Genomic DNA, 25,553 nt, shown 5'->3' with positions numbered 1-25,553 from the left:
AACACTCTTAGTTCTATTTGGTGTCTTTGTTCTATCCAGCTTAAATATCACTATCCACTTCTGATCATAATTGATCTTGACTTTTAGGGAATTCCTTTGATGCCTCTTCCAGGTGACAATAAAGGCTGCTTCCAGTTCTATGAAACAGTGGGGTCTCTATGTCTGTATGAAGGCATGCAAACAAAAGGGGGCACTACAATCGTGGTAAATAGCAGAAGTTACATGTCCTGTCCATTATGAAGATGGTACAATTTATACCATGAGTGAGGTATCTTCTTCAGTCTGGGCACTGAAATTTAATTTGAAAAGGATCTCATTCCAGTATTGGCTCAACTAAGGATACAAGATAGGCCTTAAGTTAAGTAAGTTGGACCATAAATTTAACATTGTGGACATTTTTTCCCACCAACCATCAAAATTCACTGTAGCCAAAATGCAATTACTGCATTGTCATCATGGCCAGGGCATACATTTGCTCAATTTGCAGAATTATCCATTCATGATGTCATAGAATTCCTTCTCATAAGTAATTGTATATGGTGCCTGTTATACATTAGGAAGCATCTGTTATAAGGTCCAAGGATGAATATTCAAATATGCATTGTAGAAGGAGCAAAAAGAGGAAAGGGTAGGGGGAGAGAAAAGAAGGGAAGGGAAACCAAAATGTATATAATAATAATAATAATAATAATAATAATAATAATAATAATGATGATGATGTAAAGCAAAGTGAAGAACCTGCTTTGATTGAAGTCAAAAATCAGAAACTCTTCAAAGCACAGTAGACAAAAAACCAGTACAAGAAAACCGCACTACAAACTAGAGCTGACAGCTGGCACAACAAAACATTGCATGGAAAGTTCCTTGACAAAATTGAAGGAAGAGCTGATAAGGAGAAGACCTGACTATGGCTCACGAATGGGACCCTGAAGAAGTAGACAGAAGGCCTGATCCTTGCAGCCCAGGAGCAAGTCATCAGGACAAATGCAATTAAGGCCAAGATCCAAAAATCAGCTGATGACCCAAAATGCAGACTCTGCAAGGAAACCGACGAAACCATTAATCATATCCTCAGCTGCTGTAAGAAAAACGCACAGATAGACTACAAAAAGAGGCACAACTATGTGGCCCAAATGATTCATTGGAACTTATGCCTCAAGTACCACCTCCCAGCAGCAAAGAACTGGTGGGATCACAAACCTGCAAAAGTATTGGAAAATGAGCACGCAAAGGTACTGTGGAACTTCCGAATCCAGACTGACAAAGTTCTGGAACACAACACACCAGACATCACAGTTGTGGAAAAGAAAAAGATTTGGATCATTGATGTTGCCATCCCAGGTGACAGTCGCATTGACGAAAAACAACAGGAAAAACTCAGCCGCTATCAGGACCTCAAGATTGAACTTCAAAGATTCTGGCAGAAACCAATGCAGGTGGTCCCGGTGGTGATGGGCACACTGGGTGCCGTGCCAAAAGATCTCAGCCAGCATATGGAAACAATAGACATTGACAAAATTACGATCTGTCAACTGCAAAAGGCCACCCTACTGGGATCTGCATGCATCATCCGAAAATACATCACACAGTCCTAGACACTTGGAAAGTGTTTGACTTGTGATTTTGTGAAACGAAATCCAGCATATCTATCTTGTTTGCTGTGTCATACAATAAAATAATATGCTTTATTTATAACCTGCCCTATCTCTCCGAGGGGATTCAAGACAGTTCTTCATCTCTTTCTAGACTAGATATCACTATGTTTCATTTGAACTAGGACTTAGTGAATAGGTTAAAATATCACAATTACAATAAGAACTTTAGAAATACAATAGGAGTTTAGAAATAATTCCCAAACTATAAGGAAAATGTCCATCAAAGTTAAATAATCATTCCCATTGGGATCATTGTTCAAAATAATCATTACCACTCCTTGATCTTATCTACCCACCCCATTTTAGATTATTTATGTAAAATATTCAGAATAATCCAACAGCATATATTTCTGGTCAGCCATAGCAATGTTAAGTATAGTGGAGTGGTGTTTTCATTCTTGATTTGTGAATATCAAATATGTTTTTATGGGAAAAACCAACAATGTGCAAATCTGGTATCAATGTGCAAAGTTGTTTGGGGCAATGGGATGGGCTGTTCTAAGAAATTACTGTTCTTATTTTTCCACCCCATGCTGATTTTATGCAATAGCAAATGACTAAACATAATGTAATGGCAAATTTATCAACACCTGCATCTATAGCATAACATTATTTTCTCTTGGAAGCACTTCCTTGCAAACCTTTTACTGGAGCTGTGCGGAAACATGCAAAGAGTTTCTACAAACATATTTAACAGTCTGTCCTGAGCTGTACCATGTGTCAGTATATGTCTGACTAAGTTGTAATTAATATCCCTGACCCACAAACCTCAATTGCACTGGAGGAAAGGGATTGTGTAACACCTACAGCTGTCCTTCATACGCTTTTGGGATCATGAAAAGTTCAGATATGGACTTTAACCTACATGAAATAGTTTGAGAAATGAACTCTGAGATACATTATTGAATTTACCTTTTGCAGAACTCTCTCTTACTGTATCAAACTGACACCAGATAGAATCAAGCCATGATCCATTTTGCTGCTCTTAGGTTTAATCAGCAGTCATTCAGATGTCTTAAGAAAGTTTATAGGAAGACATAGGTGAGAAATGCCTTTCCATGTTTGTTTCCAGCATATTTCATGGGAAAGCATTTTGAAATGATCAGTAAGAATGGTCTCTAGACCTCCAAACCATCATGGATTAATGCAGTTTGTTGCTTACAACTTTATGTGACAATAGGTCAAATTAACCATTTTTATAATCTCATTGAGTTAAATGTGAAAGAATTGAGAATGTAATAGTTTCCAGCTGAATTTGGTAGGGATTTTAACTGGAACTGGACCATGTCTTTGATTTTTTTGGTCATTTTTAGGCTTCAATTTTCCCCTCCTTGCTTTAAGTAACAGGAATAGGTGATATTTTTGTTCAATTTCTTAAAATTCATAATTTTTTATATTCAGGATAGAATGGACTTTAAAACATAAATATGTAAGAAACTGAAGCTGACACTGTAAAAGGTGCAGGGATTTTCTGAGCTTTTAGCTCTGAAAGTTGTGGGCTTAAAACCATGTAGAATTAAACACATTACATCTGAATTATGGATATCACCTATTAAAATTATTTATATAAATGAGGGTCCTCATCTTTCATATCTACATGAAATATAAAATTGTTCTCCCCATGCTGGAAACAGCAAAACCTAGTGAAGATACCTATAAAGCTTAGGGGAAAAAATCACTTAAGTTCTGTGAACTTTGCAAAGATCCATACATTCAAAACTGGAAGAACTTGCAATTCTTAAAAAATATATTCTGCAAAATGTGCTATTTTCCTTGTTCCTAGCTTTAAGTAGAGGCATGTTGAAGTGAACCAAGGATTAAAGAGGAAGCCAAAAAAAGTGTACAGGACCAGAGTAAAATGTTTGGTCTGGCTAGCTTCTGACAAAACATATGACAGTGGCAATTTTTTTTGACCAACTGAAGTTTCTGAAAGCTTTTTAGGAGTAGCTGCATCTAAACTGGATTATAGTGATCCAGCCTAGATTTCAGTAAAGCTTGATTATTTATTTTTACAACAAGCAATTTTGCTGTTATAGAAAATGAGGACTCAAAAATCATTTGATGAGATGAAACTATGACAGTGGCAATTATTATACCAGTCTGGCAGAGATTTTGAACTAAAAAAAATAAGCTACAATATTTAACCCAACTGAAAAGAACAATATTGGATATCAAGTAAATTATCATGAGATTTCCAGACTGATAAGCAACAAACGTTTAGAAAGAAACGCAAGTGTACTAAGGAAATAATCCTTTTTCAGTTTCTTATTACAGCTTCTCGCACACACAATATTCTGATTAGAATTAGAGTTCCAAGTACAAATTCAACTGTGTGCACACGTATGGAGACATTGGGGATCAAATAAGTATTTGAAAATATTTTAAATAGGGTAAAATGGATTTGTTTTAGGAAGCTTTAAAGAAAAGAATCTCAGAAAGCTGGTAAGCTTCGTAGCTTGTTACATTCTGTACAAAAATACATGTGGGCTTTGTGTCCAAACAAGCATTTTCTTCACAAAATACAAATTTCCTGTGCAGAAAACAGCATTCTCTTTGCAAAATACATATATATGTAGAAAAGTGTTTTCTGGTTCATTCGGTTTTCCTAAGAAGAAATTTGTTTTTTCCCCCCTTATTTTCTATGCAAACAATTTACTGAAGAATTTTACACACACAAATGTCCCAAAGTGTATTTTTTTCACAGAAAGAGTAACAAGCTATAAATAATCTTAAAAACTGTACAGTTTTCAAAAAATCTTCTCACAACTAGAATAAACACATTTATATTACTCATTCTTGCCCGTGAGAATGAAATTTGCAGGCCTACAAACACTTTTAATAAGTAGTGTTCCTGTTGGTCACTTGTCTGGAGACAGCAAAGTAAGGAGTGTTAATCTCTCCACAATACTTTCCTGGAATAGCTGATAGGTGCTACTGTTGAAAATTACACAATAAAAAGGGCCAAGTATAACAAAGACATTGGGGCTGTAAAGAAATAAACTCTCTAATTAGAATCTTTAGCATATATCAATAGTGTCAGTTCAAGGGCATTCAGGGGAAGATGGTTGTTTGCTAGACAGCAGCCACAGAAAACACTGCTGGCATTAACACACATGCTGCCTGACTTACCAGAAGGTGGGTCGGGTTAGGAGTGAAGCTATAGACTGTCACCTTGCCACATCTGCAAGAGGTTCTTCTTCCTCTAGTCCCCTTTGATCCAGAAACATTTGTTATTGGGTTCTGTTGTCAGTCAATGAGCTCAAAGTGGTTAGATGCCCCTCACTGGCTGTCCAGCTTCCCGACGTCACTGGGATGTCTCAGATATTGCAGTTATCAGATTGGGGTGGATGTGTAGATAAGTAGTGTTGCTGCTGGGGTTCAACAGTTCTGTTCAGGCTGCATCCCTTCCTCCTTCCCTATAAGTTTGCTATTGTTGGAGGTACATGTGTACTACTTTGTCACATTTTTAGGAGATGGCTGGTATTGGTCATGAATCTAGCAGTGGGTGTTCAATGTCCATCAGGCATAGGCTTCGCAGATGGTCCCCTTCAGGGATTTGGAGAGTGAGGCCTGGAATTGGTTTTGTCCAGTGAGGGATAAATACTTTGATGACACAATCCATTGGTTGAAAGACCTTATTGGAAGTTCTGGACACTCTCATGCCTTTCCTAGGCAATCTGATAATGGGGTGGATTTGTAGGCTCGCTGATCAAATGGAAGACTGATCTGGACCATATCTGGGTGACAACCTCTCTGCAGTAACTTTAAAAAGTTGTGCTCTTTTCTCTGCATTTCATTGTGTTTGTCTCATCTCTGGGTTTCAGTGCAAAGCAGATCTTGAACCTGAACATGAAATCAAGAAGAATTAAAATCAGATTGCTGAAAAAAGAAGTTGCTACATCCAGTACCATGATAGGTAGCCCTCTTATAATTTCTTCCTGGCACCATTTGAAAAACTTCATTCACCCATCTTCTGAAAAATCAACAAAATACTGTGTTGGTGAACCAGGGGAGCAGGGGGACTTTTAATCATAGGGCTTAATATCGGAACACTCTGTACACTTTCTAAAAGAAGGTCACACTGGAAAAAAATGACAGCAGAAAATAGTTCCCATTTTTATTTTTTTCCATCAGATCACGTGTGTTTTTACAAGCTCAAAAGCTCCACAAATGCTTATACTGTTTCAGGTTTGTTTATTTTCAACCATGCCAAAAAAGGTGTTTATACTTTGTGAAGTTTTAAAATGTTTTATTTGTACAGATTTATTTCAAATAAACCCTGAAGTGCTAAATAGAATAGAAAAGATGTTCTGGCTCCTTAATCCTCATTTATAATGTAGAGGACAAACCTGGTATTATAGAGCCTACAGATTCTGAATACACAATTGGTTTTATTTAAGCTTTTGGAACAATGATGATTTGTATTTACATGCATTAGAGCAGGGGTCCCCAAACTAAGGCCCGGGGGCCGGATGCGGCCCTCCAAGGTCATTTACCTGGCCCCCGCTCTCAGTTTTATAATATAATATTTTTATATCATTTTAAATAATATAATATATTGTATATACATATAATATTGATAATAATATAATGTTATACAATATAATACCAATAGTACCATATAATAATATTAATTATATTATATATATTACATATAATATTACAGTATAGTGGTATAGTTCAGTATAGTAATATATAATGCTAATATTGTGCTATGCTAATAATATAATATATTGTATGTGCATACAGCTGCTCTGAGTCCCCTTCAGGGCGAGAAGGGCGGGATATAAATGTAGTAAATGAATAAATAAATAATTTTAGCCTTAGGTTCGCCCAAAGTCTGAAATAACTTGGAGGCACACAACAACAACAATCCTAATTAACTTGACTATCTCATTGGCCAGAAGCAGGCCCTCACTTCCCATTGAAATCCTGATAGGTTTATGTTGGTTACAATTGTTTTCGTTTTTAAATATTGTATTGTACTTTCATTGTTGTTGTTGTTTTGCACTACAAATAAGATGTGTGCAGTGTGCGTATGAATTTGTTCGTTTTTTTTTCCAAATGATAATTCGGCCCCTCAACAATCTGAAGGATTGTGGAGTGGCCCTCTGCTTTAAAAGTTTGAGGACTCCTGCATTAGAGAATACTAACAATTTTTCTCATCTGAAATAACATTCAAAATTTCTACGAAAAGCTTGAGCTTTCTACATTTTTTTCTTTTGGCATAGCAAACTGTATTCTTATAAAATATATTTAGAAAAATTAAAACAAAATCTACAAACAGACATAAAAAGCAAGAATACAAACTATAAGACGAAAACAGAAGAAATATATTGTTTTCATATAAAAAACATACTACTGCTAGAAATGCTAAACATTAACTGCATACAGATCTAAAATACATAGTCTAAGGGCTTTACATTCTCTGCCTGATAGTTTTATTTTCTCAATTTTCCACACCCATTAAAAGAAAACCTACTATTGATGCATCCTTTCTCCATAAGATAAAATTTAAAAAACTGTAATGGAGATTTGACACCATATTTGCTGAAGAAATGTAATAAATAGGGCTAAGTCCTTCTTAAAACTTATTAGATATTTCTCCTTAATCAAACTGTGAGTTTGTCTATTTCCATTAATTCACACATTTTTGTAAACCAATATACTTGTATCAGTATAAGTGATTCTATCCATCTTTGACCATATCCTTAATTTCTTTTATGGAAAGAAGTCCCACAGTACAAAAATAGCAAAATATTTATAATTTCACTTATCAGGAAGAAAACATTTGAAATTATGAATGAAATGTAAATGAAATAAGTAATCTGGATATACACACACATATGGATACACTTCCACTAAATTTCTACTCTGCCATCTCATTATGATATGGAAGTGCCCTAGGCTTCCAAGAACTATGCCACTGGAACACAAGCTGTGGCATGTTATACCAAGTTGGAAAGTGGTCAAATGCTTGTCTGCCATCCAGATTAGTTAAGCATGGAAAGCCTAAGCACAATTTATAAGGTGAACAAGAAACTGGAACAGTTACCTACATGTACAACAATCATTTTTTTTTCAGAAGCAAAAGAGAAAGCCATTATAAATAAACCAATGTCCCTTAAACATTAGAGCACTCAGAACGTGGGACAACTTCTTCTCTTTGTCGTAGAAAATGTGAAAAATATCTGAATTTAGTCTTTCTTGCATTTGAGAATGGACTAAGAGATGATATAAATTCCTACTTGTAGTTTCATGAAGCCCAAGAATGGAGAATTCTGAATGTCATTCCCTAAATGACAAATCCCAAGATACCATATGGTGGAATCATGGCAATTAAAGTAAAACAACTATATCTGTTTAGCAATCTTGAGAATTAATGTGGCAGACTGCATGTGTAGAATCATAGAATCATAGAATCATAGAATAGTAGAGTTGGAAGAGACCACATGGGCCATCCAGTCCAACCCCCTGCTAAGAAGCAGGAAATCGCATTCAAAGCACCCCCGACAGATGGCCATCCAGCCTCTGCTTAAAAGCCTCCAAAGAAGGAGCCTCCACCACGGGCCCGGGGAGAGAGTTCCACTGTCGAACAGCTCTCACAGTGAGGAAGTTCTTCCTGATGTTCAGGTGGAATCTCCTTTCCTGTAGTTTGAAGCCATTGTTCCGTGTCCTAGTCTGCAGGGCAGCAGAAAACAAGCTTGCTCCCTCCTCCCTATGACTTCCCTTCACATATTTGTACATGGCTAGATGTACTTCCATCTCCGTCTATACAAGGATAAGCAGATTCAAGACAGAACCATTATTATTTTTTTCTTCAGTTCCAATTTATTGGCCCAACTTGCCTTCCCAGCATTTCCATAGTTCAGACTCAATGTGGCTGGGCCAATGCCTGGGAGTGAGTGGAATAAGTAATAACAAATCACCCAGTCAAGGCTGATCTAGAAGGTAGGGTTGGGGAGTATATGTCAGGCAACACAGATATGCTTTTCTTATCTGTGATAAACTTTGTTCCCATTTAATTGTTAGTCCCTTTTTCAATGTCCTCAGACCACCTTTCACATGAAACAACCCTCCAACATGAGGTTGCCTTTCTGTTTACCCACATTTTTCACAACATGGTAGAGAGAATGTATCAAGCAGTTGAGTAGCCGTATTTCAGGTGTATATTCCGGTAGGTTATATTAGCTTAGTTCATCATTAACTTTACAAAGCCATACAGGTTTAGTTTATGATAGAGTTAGCTGTTTCTGTCCTGCTTCCAGTCAGGAGAAAAATGCTATTTTTTCAAGAAGAATACAATACACCACTTGTACTTCATTTAATCTTTGAATGGCAATTTATTTCAGATCTCACTTTCCTTCCCCCTTTGCCTCTCCACATGTGTTGTTCAGATGTAAGCAGTCTGTAAATCTCAATATAGGAAAGATTAGAAGCTAGAAAAGTTACTGTATAGCACAATGTCACCCAGAATCATATAGCTAGTGTACCTGTTGCCCATGCTGGTTGAGTAATTTTGTCAGATATCATCTAAAAGCTCTGACTGGTGTTTGCTCATTTTAAATACTACATTACTAAATGTACTCATTTAATTCTCATCACAAGCATGGGGGTGCAGCTTTGCATGCACTTTGTGATAAGGTGGATACACTGGGATTTTATATACAGATATAAAATTAAGTTGTGTGCAGGAACAAATTGCTATGCTGCTTGTGTGTGAAAGGGCTTCAAGAGTCATATAAATTCATTCTGGCTTAGTCCAGGCCTCTTTGCCTCCTTACAAGTTCCCACCTATTTGGATTTAACAGTCTTTCCATGTCTACAGTCCCTATATATGCTATAGGAGCTTATTTGCAATATATATGTGTGTGCAAATGCGTGCCAAGATTCTACCTCTTGAAGACTATCTCTTTCTCTAACATCTATCTATCCATTTATCTATCTCTATATATGGTGATTTAATTCCTTGAATCAGTCTATTTTTCTCTTCTTCTTTTTTTACATTAGTCACACAGTTTGGAAAGCTCTGCTGTGGGTGGTAACAAAATGCTCATGGACTGGTCTGGATTTACCTGGGAAAAGCCACTAAATGCAGCTGCATTCCAGGTTTAAATATCTGTATCAGGGTTTGGGCCTTCCCCTGAGTTCCGGCTATGTGGAATTAGCAGAAAGTGTCCCCATAACCATCCTGTGCTCCTCATGCTCAGGCCACCCGGGGACACAGGATATTGTCCCCTTCCAACCTTTTTCTCCCCATTGATGTCAGCTGGCAGCTGGGAAGAGCAAAGTGGGTTTAATACATGTTCCAGCCACATTACGTGTCCGTGTAGAACCCGCCAAAGATTATTTCCTTTCTATGTTAGACCATATGGATGGTGAGAGTGGGCATGTCACTAGTTAGCTTAGTCAGCTTCCGCCTTACCTATTTGATATTTTGCTTGAGATATCCATTATAATTTCACACATTTCCCTAAAGATCTAGCCATATTTAGTGTGAATACTCAATCACAATCTCCCAAAAGCAGTTACTTTATTCTCATCTTAAGAATGGAAATGGAATGTTAGTGGACAACAAAAGAGATTTAAAGATGGGCTTAAAGCAATTTTAAAATGTGGTATACATACCAAGAAAAGGGAAGCCCTGGCACTCAAGCGTTTTAACTGAAGGCCTATTACATGGTGATATTGATTTTGAAAAGGCATGAATACAGGGCAAAAGGAAGAACGATGCCAAAAGGAAGGCAAATCCTTGTTGTGACCACCTTCCATCTGGAAATCTATGTCTTCAATGTGAAAAACCATGCAGATCCAAATTAGGTCTTCACTGTCATTTCAGGACTCACTGCCAAAATTCTATCTCTGGACGACGATCATATTCATCCATGAGTGATTGCCCATGAATGCACTGTAAGATTAATTGATATAATTTATTCAGGGAAGCTACCATGTTAGTCTATATTAGTACACAAATGGAGCTTGTAACATCTCATGTAACAGAAAGGTTATATGGCAGTGTGGAAGGGCCCTGAGAGACAAGTACATCTGGAAGCACTAATATGTCAGGGGATTCTATGATTTCCACTCAGAGTTGTGGAAGTTGTGTGGAAGATAGAATAGGGATTTCCATACAGATCACTTTATCGCACTGAGCTGTGAGACTAAGGGCCCCCCACAGCCCTATATCCCAGAATATTAAGGCAGAAAATCCCACAATATCTGCTTTGAACTGGGTTATATGAGTCCACACAGCCATATATTCCAGTTAAAAGCAGATAATGTGGGATTTTTTCAGCTGTGTGGAAGGGGCCTTAGAGGTGTGATGATTCAGTAAGGCATCCATCAGCATCTGATGTGGCTTTGAGAAGAAATGGTAGCCCAAGCAGAGATTGGAAAAGTTTACTTCTTCAGATGTTTTGGACTTCCGGTCTGACAATCTACACATCACACAGCACACAAACACACATCAACACCAGAAGATGAACTGACCACCGCCCCATCACTATCCCCCGCAGCTGCTCCCAGCTCTTCATGTAAATTCCCTTGACCTTTCCCTCCAATTCCTCCATCTCTTGTCAAGACTTTGATCCCCCCAAGACTCAGTTGGTTCCTCTGATTGCCAGTCTTCACCCCCAGAGTGCCCCATAAAGGTATCACTAGTTGTTGGCGCCTCACAAATAGCTTGCACTTCTCTTATCTTAAACCAATCCATGGTGTCTCCTTCTTCTCCTTCACTCATTGACCCATTGTCCCCAGAGAATCCCTCAAACGACTCCTCATCTGTAGGTGCTGTAAGTATGTCCCGGATCCTCTTTCTCTGCTGCTCATCATCAGATTCCTGCTCCTGAGTAACCCTTCCCCCCCCTTCTGGCACCCATACTACTGTTTGTAACATTACTCACAGGCTCTACTACAACACAACCCCAATGCATAATTATGCTTATCAGTGTGCAAAGTTGAGAAATCAGATGAGTCCAGGATTTGAATAATATAAATGCCCCAAAACTTTCTGAAGAGATTTGACAACAGTGAAGTGAATACATTGTGGCCCTGCTATGACGTTACCTTTTGCTTCATGTTTCATTGTGCAGTTGTCTGCACACACCCTTTTCAGGCTGTATTTTATTTTTAGCATGTAACAACGCAAGAGCTCTGAGTATCAATTGCATAAATCATTTCCTTGCATCAGTGTTTGCATTCCAATTATACAAACACAAGACTGCATTTCCTTGGTGGAACCCTTCAGGGCCCTTCCCCACAGCCATATAACCCAGAATATCAAGGCAGATAATCCACAATATCTGCTTTGAACTAGATTATATGAGTCCACACTGCCATATAATCCAGTTCAATGTAGATGTTATGCAGCTGCGTGGAAGAGGCCTCTGCTGTCAATACTTATTGGGCTGCCTCATGGGGAGAAATGCCTTCCTAAAACAATTCACTCAAAAATTAACTTATATACTCCCTATACATCTGTATTCTATACCAATCTTCTATACATGTAAATTAAATACAAAATAAATTTAACTATTTTGTTGAGAACATGCACAGGCCCCAGTTTTCCTTTTTAGTGTCATAGAAGGGACATTAAATTACTAGTAATTTAATTTACTCTCTTTGTATGTTTATTGACAAAGAGAGGGACATGTGGCCTCAGGTGCCAAAATAAACTGGCTACTATGGATCAGTGAAGGGGTCACACAGGGATACAATTATGAGAATTGGGATCAGAATTGCCTTCCCAAATAAGAATTCTGCCCTCCCCACACCAATTAATTTTTCCTCTAAAGACTTCAGACTTCTAGCATTGCAAAGAGTGAGATGCTGAAATGTGTCATTCCTGAACACTTACATTTTTTGTGTTCACATTCTCTGCGTACCTTTGTTTGCCCTCATTCTTTGGATGCTTAACATTGCATTTCTATATGTTAAACTGAGGTTTTGAGTTACTACAGAGCTAGAAATTTGAAGACTGAAAGAATTTGCCATTGAGACAGGCAGAATTCTTATTTTAAAGAGTAATGCACACATTTTGCCTATTCCCTTAGCTACATCCTAAGGATCATGGCACAATTTGCTGTTCTACTCAGGCAACAAAATGTCTCACATCAGTCATGGTCGAGCAGGTGAGAAATATGTAGGTAACCAAAGGTTGAACCCATTCCATGTTGGATCTATACTGCAAACATTCATTTTTTTAAAAAAACAGGACACATAGGATTTTAAGCAACACATAGGATTCAGAGCTATTGTCTTGCCTATTATTCAAGTTCAGTATTTAAAAATGTCATAGATGGACAAAATCAGTTTCTTCCTAGGGATCTGAATCAGCTCTACACAAGAAACTCATTTATCAGATATAAGCAGGCACATGTTTCACAGATGGGCAAGACTCCTCCCCCCTCCCCAAACCATTTCCGTTATGAATAAGGAAACTCATAGACTTCCTTACCTTTGATTGCATGTATAATGATTGAGAAAGGATTGCATGTATAATGATTGAGAAACAGAGGAAAGCCAAGGAGCAAGCAGTTGTGCTCTGATAAGAAAATTAATACCATTTGGAACACTGGAAAAAATCAGGCAGTTGATGGGATATTTACGTTGTCTGTGACATTTCAGAATGAGATGTGTGCCTGGGATATTAAGTAGAGGAGAGGGAATACAAGGTTGCACAACTTAGAGTATGTTTTTCATTTTGCAGCATTACAACAGCAATGCGGTTCTAAACAAAGATGCAGAACATATGAGGCTTTTCCAAGTTTCTCTTGGGATGATTCTGTTATATACTGTTTTATGGCATTGTGGGGGCACATAAAGTCAACAGCAATTGATCAGAATGGACTTGCTTTGATTGACTCCCATAGAGCAACTGTATAGCTCTCAATAAGTCCATGCAAAGATCTCAGTTTTATGAGCTTCCCCATGAGCCCTCATAGGAAAAGGAGGGCAAAGTCAGGTCAAGCAGATGTGCCCTCCTGGCAAAAGCCCCAGTTTTCCTGTGTATTTCTCTTCTTGGAATTGTCCAATGAAAAGAAGGAACAAATCTCATAAGTCAGAGAGATGGCTGCTGCCCTCCAAGCAGAGGTCAGGTTTTCATAGACTGCCCTGTCAAAAGAGCAAAGCAATCCTGTGGCCAAGCAGATGGGGTCCTTCGAGCCAGGCAGCAGGGGTTAGGCTTTTATTGCCTGTCCAAAGAAAGAGGCTAGTATACTGATACTGAATGAGGGAGAAAGTCAACCTCAACATCCTAAGGACATATTATTCACCTGACCTTGACTCTGCAAACAGAAACTACCATTATATACGTTGTGTAGGTTTCATGCATTGAGGGTGGAGTTTCTTCAACTCAAATATGTGACTTTTCTCATAAATATTTCATGGATTGAAAACTTCCATTAGCAGCAATATAAACTCTAAAACATTTATCACAAAATCATCTTCACAGACAAAAGCTATACTTAATTAGAACGTTTCTTTTTCTTTACATATATCAAACCCTTGTAAAGTGGGGAATCTGAATGATCTAGATAACTTCTGGTATCGGTGACTCACCAACATAGCTCACAAGTGATGTATTGTGCCTTGCCATGTGGTTGATATTTTATGACCTATTTAAGGCCCACACAACTATTAGGAATACACCATTTCAGCTGGCAGATGCTGGGAGGGAGAATTAGCCAAAAAGTATCCCCCACCATTTATATGCATTGGAGAACAAAGACTTTGACTTGTCATAAGGTCCCAAAATAAAAATAAATAAATGGCGGATTCTATGTTTTTAATTGATTGTCTGGTTAGCTTCTTTATGAGGGTGGGGGGGGGGGGGTGAATCAAAAATTTTCCCTTTGGTTCTGGAAGCAAAGTATCTTGTACTAGTTCTGATGGAAGCAATGGTCTTGCAAGACCAATAAAACCCACCTCCAAAATATATAGTAGACTACATATGAGTCAATAAGCACAAATGATATTGAAAAACATGGTCATTAAGTTTATAAACTGGAAAAAATAATGTAAAAATGCTGTTGGTATCTGGCATGATCTATAGCTTGGTGACTACACCCAGGATGGGGAGAATGTTCAATAACTGGAAAATAATCTCTTTCCGTTTCCTCTTTATCCTAATTTTGGGCATGGGGATGGTGTTAGGGGCATTGCGAATGTAAATATGTCACCGTTCAGGGTAGTTTGTAAGCTCCTCTCATGATACCAATTTTTGGGCAAGTTTCACTCCCACAGTTAGGGCCAGGGGCAGAAAAGGGGTCAGGGACTGCATGTGGCTCACCCAAGTTTTAAGTGTTCTAGGGACAACATTGCCTCATGTTCTCCTTTTTTGTTTGTGCTTGGAAAAAGAAGGCACATTTGCAGTTCTGACCAGCAAACATGAAATTATGCATGCATTAATTTCAGTAATCTCTGAATGCCATTGTCCCATGGCTGTTTTTGGTCAGTTTTTGGTTATATGTGATTTTTAAAAAATATTCACATAGACATATTTCATTGAGATGGTAGCTGGACAAGTTTACAAACTATAAACAATCATAGTAATATATTTGTAACAGATGAGTGTGAGGCCAGGCTGGAGAAAAGAGAAATGTGCTATCATCCTTACTCTTGAACTCTTATAATTTCAGAATGACTGCCCCTTCTTTTTATGTAAGTTAACTTGCCAACTACATAAACAGCACAATAGATCTTTTTGATCATATTATATTTTAGTCCCAACAGAATCATGGTTTACAGTTCTTTCTATTGGAATGAATAATAATAATAGTAACGACAATTATGGCTATAAAATTCCACATTCCAAAAAGCATTCACTCAAGAAATGAAAGACTACCTTGGCACGCTATGCCTAGTACATGAACCCAAGCTTTCAAATTAGTTTTTTCTTGTTTTTATATCTTCCCAGAAATATGTTTTCATGCTTATTTAGAAAAGCAATAAAACTTTAAGAGTTATTTTGAAATAAGACTGAACCTAACCATGACTAAATCTCAGACAAGTGGGAAGTATAAGATGTGTTGGGGGCACTAACAGTACATTGTGTTCATGCACAAAGAACATCATGGGGAAGTTAAACATGTTTTTATGTAACATAAAACCCAAGCTGGTTTATTAAGATAAATATTGACCAACTTGGTTATGATTTTATCAAGATTAATAATAACATGCTCATGCCCTTTCCTTGAGGAATCTTTATTAATAAAATTAAGAAATGTTTTTGACTAGATAAAGAAATTTAGCATAAATTAATTAATATAGTTAGACATCAAATGTTATTCATGCCACATATTTTTTAAAAAGTTAGTTTTAGCATAACATTACATTTAACATATACTTGATGAGAAACTAAACAATGACTCTCACCTATGTCACTGTCTTTCCATAATTGTATGATGCTGTGAGGCTATGATGATGTCAGCAATGCTGCTGGTAGGTTCTCCATGTCAGACAGGGTTTTGCTGAGGAGCCAGACTAAATATGCCAAATAGCTACTGGGCAGCCTCTGGAGTGCGGTATGGATTTGTGTGTGTCACCAGCTAAGGATCTCTCTGAGACAACAAACATGGCATTATAGCTAATTGTAGCATGTGATGAAAAGATATTCAGCTGTTACATGTTTAAAGGTGAAAGGGAACACAGCACATATTACAGGAATATGGGATGTGAGAAACATTATTTAAGGGAAGGTAGAAACATAAATGGAACATATAAACATTGCAATATTTGATGTGAGTGGACAGAAATTGTACATTTTGAATCAAATAATTGCCTAAATATATCCTGACAAACACCCACATAGAATTTAAAGCTGTAAAAATGTAAAAATAGAATTGAACTATTAAGTCTCATTAATTGGAAGGCAGAAGAACCCTGAACCAAAGTGAGGGACATTGTCCAGGAAGAATGTAAACAGACAGTATCTAAGAAAAAGAAAGGGAAATCCCACTAGGACCTCATCTACTTCCATATAAAATACAATTTATCTGCTTTTAATTGGATTTTATTAGCCTATACCAGGCAGAAGGGAGTTGGACTAAATTACCCAAGGGGCCTCTTCTTCTATTCCAACCCTCCTCCTCCTCCTCCTCTTTATTAACATTGAGGTTGGGTGGCCATTGGTCAGGGGTGCTTTGCTTGTGCTTTCGGTGCACAAAGGCAGAAGGGGATTGGACTCAATGGCCCAAAGGATCTCTTACAACCCTCTTTGTTGTTGTTGTTGTTGTTGTTGTTGTTGCTCGGTGGCCAACTATAGTCCGGCCCTCCAACGGTCCGAAGGATCGTGAACTGGCCCCCTGTTTAAAATGTTTGGGGACCCCTAGCCTACATTATCACATATTCCAGTTCAAAGCAGATAATCTGGATTTTGCATGGAAGTGTAGCTGGGGCCTAAATGATAGATGAAACTCTTCAAGCAGTTAAGAATATAAGAGAAGGAAAAATAAAAGGGATAGAAATAAGGTCAGATAATAAGGTCAGATCACAGCAACAGAGAGAACTACTGTGACAATCAAAGCTGAGAAATAGAAGACCACAAAAATTCAAAACAAGGTATCTCTACAAAGATTCAAAACAAATTTTAAGGCAATAGTGGAGTTGCTTTAAATACAGTGGGAAACACATTGTATGAACAAGGAAGAAAAATACGATAGCAACAATATACTGAACAACTATGTTAAAGAGATGAAAGGATGAAAAATTCATTCAAGGAAGATGGAGTTGAAGATGAACCTACTATTGTACAAAGCTAAGTGGAAGCTGTAGTCACAGCACACAGAAGAAATAAATCACTAGAAATATATGGCAAAGCAACAGACTTCCCTGACCCCTTGAGAATTGGAAACTATTCAGTTTCTAACCTGAAATAGCATCTTATTATGAGTACAGGTTACACATCAAGACAATCAAATGTTGTGACACCCATTTCTTTAAGAGTGATCCAAAGTCTTTCATGAGATACACAATCCGAGATTTTGTTAAAATGTGAAATCCTTGGGACACCCCCCCCAAGATGGACGACAATCATCCTCTAACTACGAGGGATTGCCTAAGTAAGTAAGTACAATGTTTGATTTAAAATGACAGAAAAATGTCCCTTAGCTGAAGAATGTGGGAACATACATACACACACACACACACACACACACACATAAAACAAAGTCCTATTGCTTTAAAATGACTTATTGACCTAGCACTGTAATAAGCCCACAAAAGTTTCAAATTCTAGTCTGATCTGACAAAAACATATAACCAGAAATACATACAATTAGAATGTGGGAACTGACACACCAACTCCAATTGTTCAGTAGGCATCTCCTATATTTCTTTCAAATTTTGAAAGTGATTATTGATGTAAGAAACAACCAAGCACGAATTTAATGACACAAGGATTCTATTACTCCAGGAAGGCTCACATCATTCATAAGGCAATAAAAGAGACAGACAATATAAAGCTTTCTTACAGAACTTATTTGTATCTTGCCCAGACATAGACACTCCAGCCTCACCATCTACGTAGATTTAAGTCTGAAAGATCTATGTGAAAGGTTAAGTTGTAAGCATGTGCTGTTTGTGACACTGAACAATATCATTAACAATCACAGATCATGTCTGTGAAGGTATTAGCTCTAGGCTCCAAAATCTTGGATCATCTCGGGACTTTATTACAGTATAGTCTTACTTATCCAACATAAACGGGCCGGCAGAATGTTGGATAAGCGAATATGTTGGATAATAAGGAGGGATTAAGGAAAAGCCTATTAAACATCAAATTAGGTTATGATTTTACAAATTAAGCACCAAAACATCATGTTATACAACAAATTTGACAGAAAAAGTAATTCAATACGCAGTAATGCTATGTAGTAATTATTGTATTTACGAATTTAGCACCAAAATATCACGATGTATTGAAAACATTGACTACAAAAATGCATTGGATAATCCAGAACGTTGGATAAGCGAGTGTTGGATAAGTGAGACTCTACTGTATATGCATCCACCAAGAATGACAGCACAACTATAATAGTAGGATAGAGGGTTCTTGTCACAACATTCATGCAAAATGTTGGCTTCATTTGACAACAATTTATTTTAAAGGAGCAGAATTATATGCACAAACTTTCCAAATAGGAAGGTTGGAGGACCTCATCACATGGAGAATCCCTCTTTTTCCTCCACCTACCCCTTTCATTCTCAGTCTGCTCCTTTTTTCTCTTCCTCTTCTTTTAATCATCATATTGGGTTTTTCATTTATAACTGACCGCTTCTCCATACTGAGATTCGAAGCCACTTGGGTTTGACCTGGCACACAGTGAGGTTTATATAATAAAGCACACCAGGCAGAAACCATTTCATGACTATGTTCAGCTGAACTTTTTTTTTCTCATAGAAACTCATCTCCATGATAAAACATCTTTCATCACATCAAAAAATTCTGACAAGTATACAGCCACTTCAGGGGCTGTTTTTCTTTACTGTGGAATTCCAACTCCCCCCCCCCTTCCGTGCAATGTCTACAACATAAAGGATGCAACGCAGATGCTCCTTTCTTTCCCATGTCGCCAGTATATGACTTGTCTACCAAATGAAAGGCAGATGGCAGAAGCAGTGTTGCTATTTCAGCTACTTAGAATACTTGATTTGGACATATAGTGTATGATGAATGAGTTGACAGAATATTATTTTCTATGCAGAAAATGCTTTCCCTATATAGATTTCTATTTTGCTAAAAGTAATAATTTTGAAAAAGAATCCATCCAAACTGTGAATAATTTTCAAAACTGATTTTTATTTTTTACTTTCTTGCAATGGGAAGAAAATTACTAAAATGATTGCTTTCTTCAAGAAGAAAATTAGCTCTGAGAAATTTGTTTCATGTCCTCACTAGAGGTGTTTGCGAAAATAGCAGGAATGAGTGGAGGGCCTTTGCCAAAGATCTCAGACTGAATACTGTTTCATGTAAGCTAATATGGTTCTTCAGATGCAAACTGTGTAAGACTTCATTGGTCATAACCAGAAAATTAAACTGTGCCCAAATTCAGATCAGGAATCAGTGAAACTGTTGTAACAAGGGAGTCATGTACTCCTTGTAACCAGTACCAGTCAACCATCTGGTGGCAGCTGTTTGGCCCAATCCAAACCGGAGTCTTTTCAAAAACAATGTCAGGTAGAAACATAATGCATGTGTTACTATGTCTGGATAAGACATCTCCAGGAAAAGGTACAATTGTCTGGCTAATGTTAACTATTCAAAACTTCTTTCATTACCAAAACATGGGCCTCCATATTCAAGGCTGAATCCAGCACCCAATCACATTAAGACCAGGATTTGCCACACATCATGGCGAATCCAGTGGGACCTGGCATGGGGTGTAGGGAACCCTGCATGCTGCATTGCTTAGCTTCCCCCTCATCCCATTCCATGGGGGGGGGGGGCAGAATCCACAACACAGATTTACTCCGTAGTTGCCTATACAACACGAAATTCCTCCCTATTCACTTGTTCCACAGAGCTTCGCCAGAAATAGATCTATGTTGTGGGATGGGACCTGGTGGGCTCCGTGTTGCAAGTGAAGAGGGAGAATTATACAACAGGCAATTTTGGCTGTCTGATGAGGTACTCAGGTAGTGAGCCTGAATCTTCAGAAGCAAAATAACTCCGGTCAGCCAGGCTGTAATTCTTATGCCCTTATTTGCTAGACTACAAGACTCTTTTTTGTGTATGGATTCATTCTGTCCGTTACTGTGTAGATGAAACTTCATTCTGTTTATTACTATGCCAGATTCTAGTTCAAAACAAAAGGAAATTGCTTTTGAGAAGATGCACACTTTAAGGTTTGCAGGCATTACTGTTTGTGGTTTAAGAATATTAGTTCCACAGTTCAGCAAGAGACAGAAGGCATTCATAAACCTATAGAAATCACTGGAAATTCCAGACATGGTGTTTTGGAGATCATATATTCATACACTCTCGAAAAAAAAAAAACCCAAAACCGAATGTAAATTATCTTTCTGTTAATGCTTTCAAAACATACTCTTTCCTGTAAGAACACTAAGGAAAACCAAGATGATATATCTGATCCAAATGAAGTTTTAGTGATAGGAAAACTTTGGCAATTGTACTTTTAGCCTGAGTCATACTTTAGACATTTTTATTTGCTTTTTCTCTCTGCCCTTTTAAGAGCTCTTGGAATTTTTTACTGGCAACGATTATGCTGATGAGTATTCCATTTAGAAGATGAAAGTGAGACATGCATTTCAGACAAAACACAGAAGAGACCTGGACACATTAGTCCAAATCTCAGTATCTCTGGCCAACTATTTCCAGAGGGAATTATAATTGGCCAGGTGTGGCAAGAGAAAATTCAACAGCCATGCTTAATTATCATGTGTGATGAGCTTGGGATGACAGCAGTACAAATTCAAAAAGGAACCATTTAAGTGGCTCACAAGCACTTGCTCTTTCAGCTAAGAAATATTCTCATGTTTGGCCACAGATAATAGATTATACACTTAACCATGGCAGGGTAGATGTAGTTTGTGGTAATCTTGGACAAGCGCATTCTATGGGGATAGGTTAAAGATGTGTGTATATTTTTGCCAGTCTGTAATGCTGCCTCTTCCACAGCACAACAAACTAAAGAGACACTCACACTAAGACAAAGGGAATACACTTTTACCATAATATACAGAAGATGGACACTCCCTCATACATTGGACTCATTGTATTCTTGCCAAGTGACTTGGTCTGTATTAATTAAACCATTTCAGACATGGCAGAGAAAGTGGTCTGACACTGGTACTTCCTGCACTGGCCACAGTGAATACTTGGAAGAAAATGGAATTGGGGAAAAGGTTTTTAGCCACATTTACTATTTAATCTTATTACAATGAATGAAGTTATTAGTTATGGAGGCAATCAGTTCAGAAGCATATGTTTCTCAGTAATATTAAACTTACGTTAACCAGTTAGTGTTATTACTAGTAGTGTTCAAAATCTCAAGCAATTAAGTCTTCCATCCTTGCTGGTTTGATATCAACAATCATGCTAGAATAGCATGCATTTTCGGCTTTTTAACAGATACCATATTTACTTAAGTCTAATGCTAAGTTTTTTTTGGCAAAATTACATTGCTAAATATGTGTTACCCTTAGATTAACGCACATTCCCACCTGCATGAAAAGGCCGGGAGGAACCTGGAACCCTGGAGGTCAGATTGGTGGTGGTGGTGGTGGTGGTGGGGTGGTGGGGAGGGGGAGAGAGTCTTTTCCTAGTAGAGGTGGCAGCCTTAAGGCTCCTTGGTGCCTGGAGAAGAAGAAGGAGTGTCTAGCTGGCAACCCACTCATTCCTGCTGCTTTATCATGGATCCTGCCTCCTTTCGCCCAGCCCTCCTAGGCTCAGTCCCATGCGGTTCCAAACTGGCGTAATTTATGAAGCCTTCAAAACCCTTGTTTTTGAATTCCTTGTGAATGAGGCCAGTTGGGAATTGTGTGGAACTGGCATGTTCACTAGCCTTGGCTTGATGGAGGGGTGTGGTTTTCTCAATGGTCTCATTCATGCTGCCTGCTTCCCTGATGTGCTATGTCTGTATTATATTACTTCATTTCTAAAATTCACTTTTTGTAATGCGCAGTAGACCAATAACCTAAATTCTTGCACATAGCTTAAAAGTGCCACATGAGGAACTACACTGCGGCTCACTAATGTCCACAACCAAAATGCAATGTTTTGCTGTGATATCCATTCTCTTGCTAGTAGGCTTGATCGATCCACGAAAAATTTGATTCTAAACTCGTTTCAAAACTAGAGGGGGTCAGCTTTTCGTTTCTGATGGTATTTCCGAATTTGGCCCCCCAAAAAATTCGAAATTAACGAAAATTCGTTATTTTCTAAATTAATTCGTTAATGGCGGACGCGCATGCACAATTCCCAAAAACAGCACAGAGGGAGAGGACTTTACAGGACTCTCCCACCCTCATTTTTTGAGTGATCTTCTTCCAACTTGGTACAGTGGTAGAACACATTTAACACTGATAGCTCACCAAAATTTGGAACGTTTCCCTTATCCTCTGATTTTTGGCGAATTTTCATAGCTTTTATAATAAACCATTTTTTAATAATTGCAGAAATCTGTTCCTGGTTTGAAAGTCTTATTTCCTGTTAAATTAGGTTGTCTTTACTGTGAAAGTCATTGTTCTACTTCAGAAACTTTGTTTTTGTGGCTGAAACTTTGTTAAATTGGTGTGTGTGTGATATATACTGTGTATATAGTCCCTGCATAATGTGTGTGTGTGTGTGTGTGTGTGTGTGTGTGTGTGTATAGGTAAAGGTAAAGGTATCCCTTGACGTTAAGTTCAGTCATGTCTGACTCTGGGGGTTGGTGCTCATCTCCATTTCTAAGCCCAAGAGCCAGTGTTGTCCATAGACACCTCCAAGGTCATGTGGCCGGCATGACTACATGGAGTGCCATTACCTTCCCGCCAGAGTGGTACCTATTGATCTACTCACATTGGCATGTTTTCAAGCTGCTAGGTTGGCAGAAGCTGGAGCTAACAGCAGGCACTCACTCTGCTCCCGGGATTTGAACCTGGGACCTTTCGGTCTGCAAGTTCAGCAGCTCAGTGCTTTAACACACTTTGCCATCGGGGCTCATGTATATATAATATACATACACATACACACAATGTGGAGAATATGTGGAGATAGATAGATAAGTTGGGAGCCACAGCGAAGGCACCTTCCTGGGAGCAAGGTCTAATAATAATAATAATAATAATAATAATAATAATAATAATAATAATAATAATAATAAATCCCTTACAATATCCAAGATGGCTCACTGCTACAGAATCTTGGGAGGTTTAGTTTGATATGGTACCATTATTGGCAGAGAAAGCTAAGCTGTAGGAGTTGAAATCCAATCATTTATCCTCCCTATAGAATCAATTTTATATGCATTTTTAGCTACAGAAAAGCTAAAATCAGGACAGTAAAAGAACAACACCCAGAAAATGGGAATTCCAGACAGGAAACAATCAGGGCCAGCTAATACCTCCCAACAAAGGATTCCCCCAGGTAGGAAGCAGCCAGGCTTTGAAGCTGCAAGGCTATTCAATGCTAATCAAGGTGACCAATTGCAACATTCACACTTGCCTCCCACAGACAAGAGTTCTTTCTCCCACCCTGGACCTTCCACAGATATATAAACCCCACTTGCCTAGCTTCGCACAGACGTCAAAACCTCACCGCCGGGCCCCTCTCTGTCTCTCTCGGTCTCTCCATTCCCGGCTCCATCCGCCGCCTTCCCGCCTCACAGAGAGACACCAGGCCTGAGCTGAGGCGAGGCGGCGGCAGCGGCCCTTTCCCCCCTCCGTCTTCCTCCTCCTCCTCCTCGGCCTCCTTCCCCCTCGCCCCCTCCCATTGGCTGAGCCCGTGACGCCCCTTTTGCTGAGGGGCAAAAGGAAAGGGCCTGAATGGTGGGAGTTTGGGTGATTTGCAAAAGCTTTTTTTTCCTAACGAAAAAAACGACGACATAACGAAAAACGGCCTCTCGCGATTCGAAACCGCGATATCCAGACGTGTGGACAACCAATGCTTCAAAATTGCTTCAAAACAAACGAAAATAACGAATTAATAACGGTTAACGGGGAAAACGAATTATTTGAGCAAGCCTACTTGCTAGTGGAGGGAAGTGGCAGAGAAGCATCTGGTTATATTCCCATTCTTGTTTGGGCCTTACAATCGGCTGAGGAAGCCATCATCTCTGTCCTGCCTCCTTGGCAAGCAAGGCTGGAAGGGATGAGGTCTTCTCAGTAGTGGCCTCCCCGACTCTGGAACACCCTCCCCAGGGAGATCAGACAGACACCCACCCTCACGACATTTAGGAGGGATTTGCTTATGGATAAGATTCCAGCCACGGATTCCACAATGCCCATATTGGTCCAAATGAAACCACAAATCAGGGCCAGTTCAAGATAATTTGTTGCCTGAGACAAATGACAAGATTCCACCTATAAAAAACCCAAGTACACTGAAAGTTTTGCTGGGATTTCATCCTCCAGCAGGCTAGTTTAAGGTGGGATGATTGACCTTGTACAATCAGTAAAAGGGAACTGAGAACTCAGCCCAACAACAAGAAAATTTTCTTTGTATCTTGGTATTTATGTCAGTTCCTGGGTTATTTGGGACACTATTCAGAAAATTGCATTGGATAAACTATATAAGCTGTATTCCCTCTAGGAAAATTGTGCATTGAAGACATATATTTCAAGAATTCACATTTCTTTATGGTAATCTGGAAAAACCTAAAATAAGTAAAGTAAATAATAACTTTATTTATATTCCACCCTATCTCCCCAAGGTACTGCTGAATTGTATCTTGTTCAGGATGGGTGTAGGAGAAAGCCCAAATTTGTAATACTTCAGGGAAACGGTTGTTTAAAATAGACAAAGTATGATCTGAAACAGCATCTTTCCTCCCTTAAGCAAAATAATAAAAAGGGGAGAGTTAAAAAAGGGAATAAAAGGTTTCACGAGTTATTAATATAACAAAATATTGTGCATTTCCTCAGGCTCAAACCCCTCTAAACAAATGGCTTTGTTCTTTTCCAATTATTCTGTGAGCTAATGTTATGCCTTAGCTAAATTACACAGCAACAGGATTTTAAGAGATTAGCTATGGTCTGTGCAGCAAATCTGCATGAAGATTCAGATATGTCTTTTGAATCCTTACTCTTAAAATATTGAAGAAGTTTTACAATGGAGATACTCTATTTAATCTTCCTATCAATAAGAAAAGAGTTGGAGGGGATTTGTCTTTACTGGCGAGTCACCATCTTTGTATATCAAATATTATTCCTCCAGAGTTCTGTTTCAGAGTTACTATGTGT

General features: G+C 38.3%; 1 protein-coding gene across 1 annotated transcript in view; it reads right to left on the bottom strand.

Moving 5' to 3' along the window:
• Nucleotides 1–25,553, bottom strand: part of sema3d (semaphorin 3D) — a 374,840-nt gene that overhangs the window by 343,197 nt on the left and 6,090 nt on the right. Inside the window, exon 2 of the mRNA XM_062981839.1 lies at nucleotides 4,785–5,498. The gene's annotated coding sequence lies outside the window, so the exon portion shown is untranslated. The remainder of the gene's footprint in view (nucleotides 1–4,784; nucleotides 5,499–25,553) is intronic.

The sequence above is a fragment of the Anolis carolinensis genome, chromosome 5 (genome assembly GCF_035594765.1).
Source record: "Anolis carolinensis isolate JA03-04 chromosome 5, rAnoCar3.1.pri, whole genome shotgun sequence".
In the NCBI taxonomy this organism is placed as follows: domain Eukaryota; kingdom Metazoa; phylum Chordata; class Lepidosauria; order Squamata; family Dactyloidae; genus Anolis; species Anolis carolinensis.
This window is presented reverse-complemented; position numbering and strand designations above follow the sequence as displayed.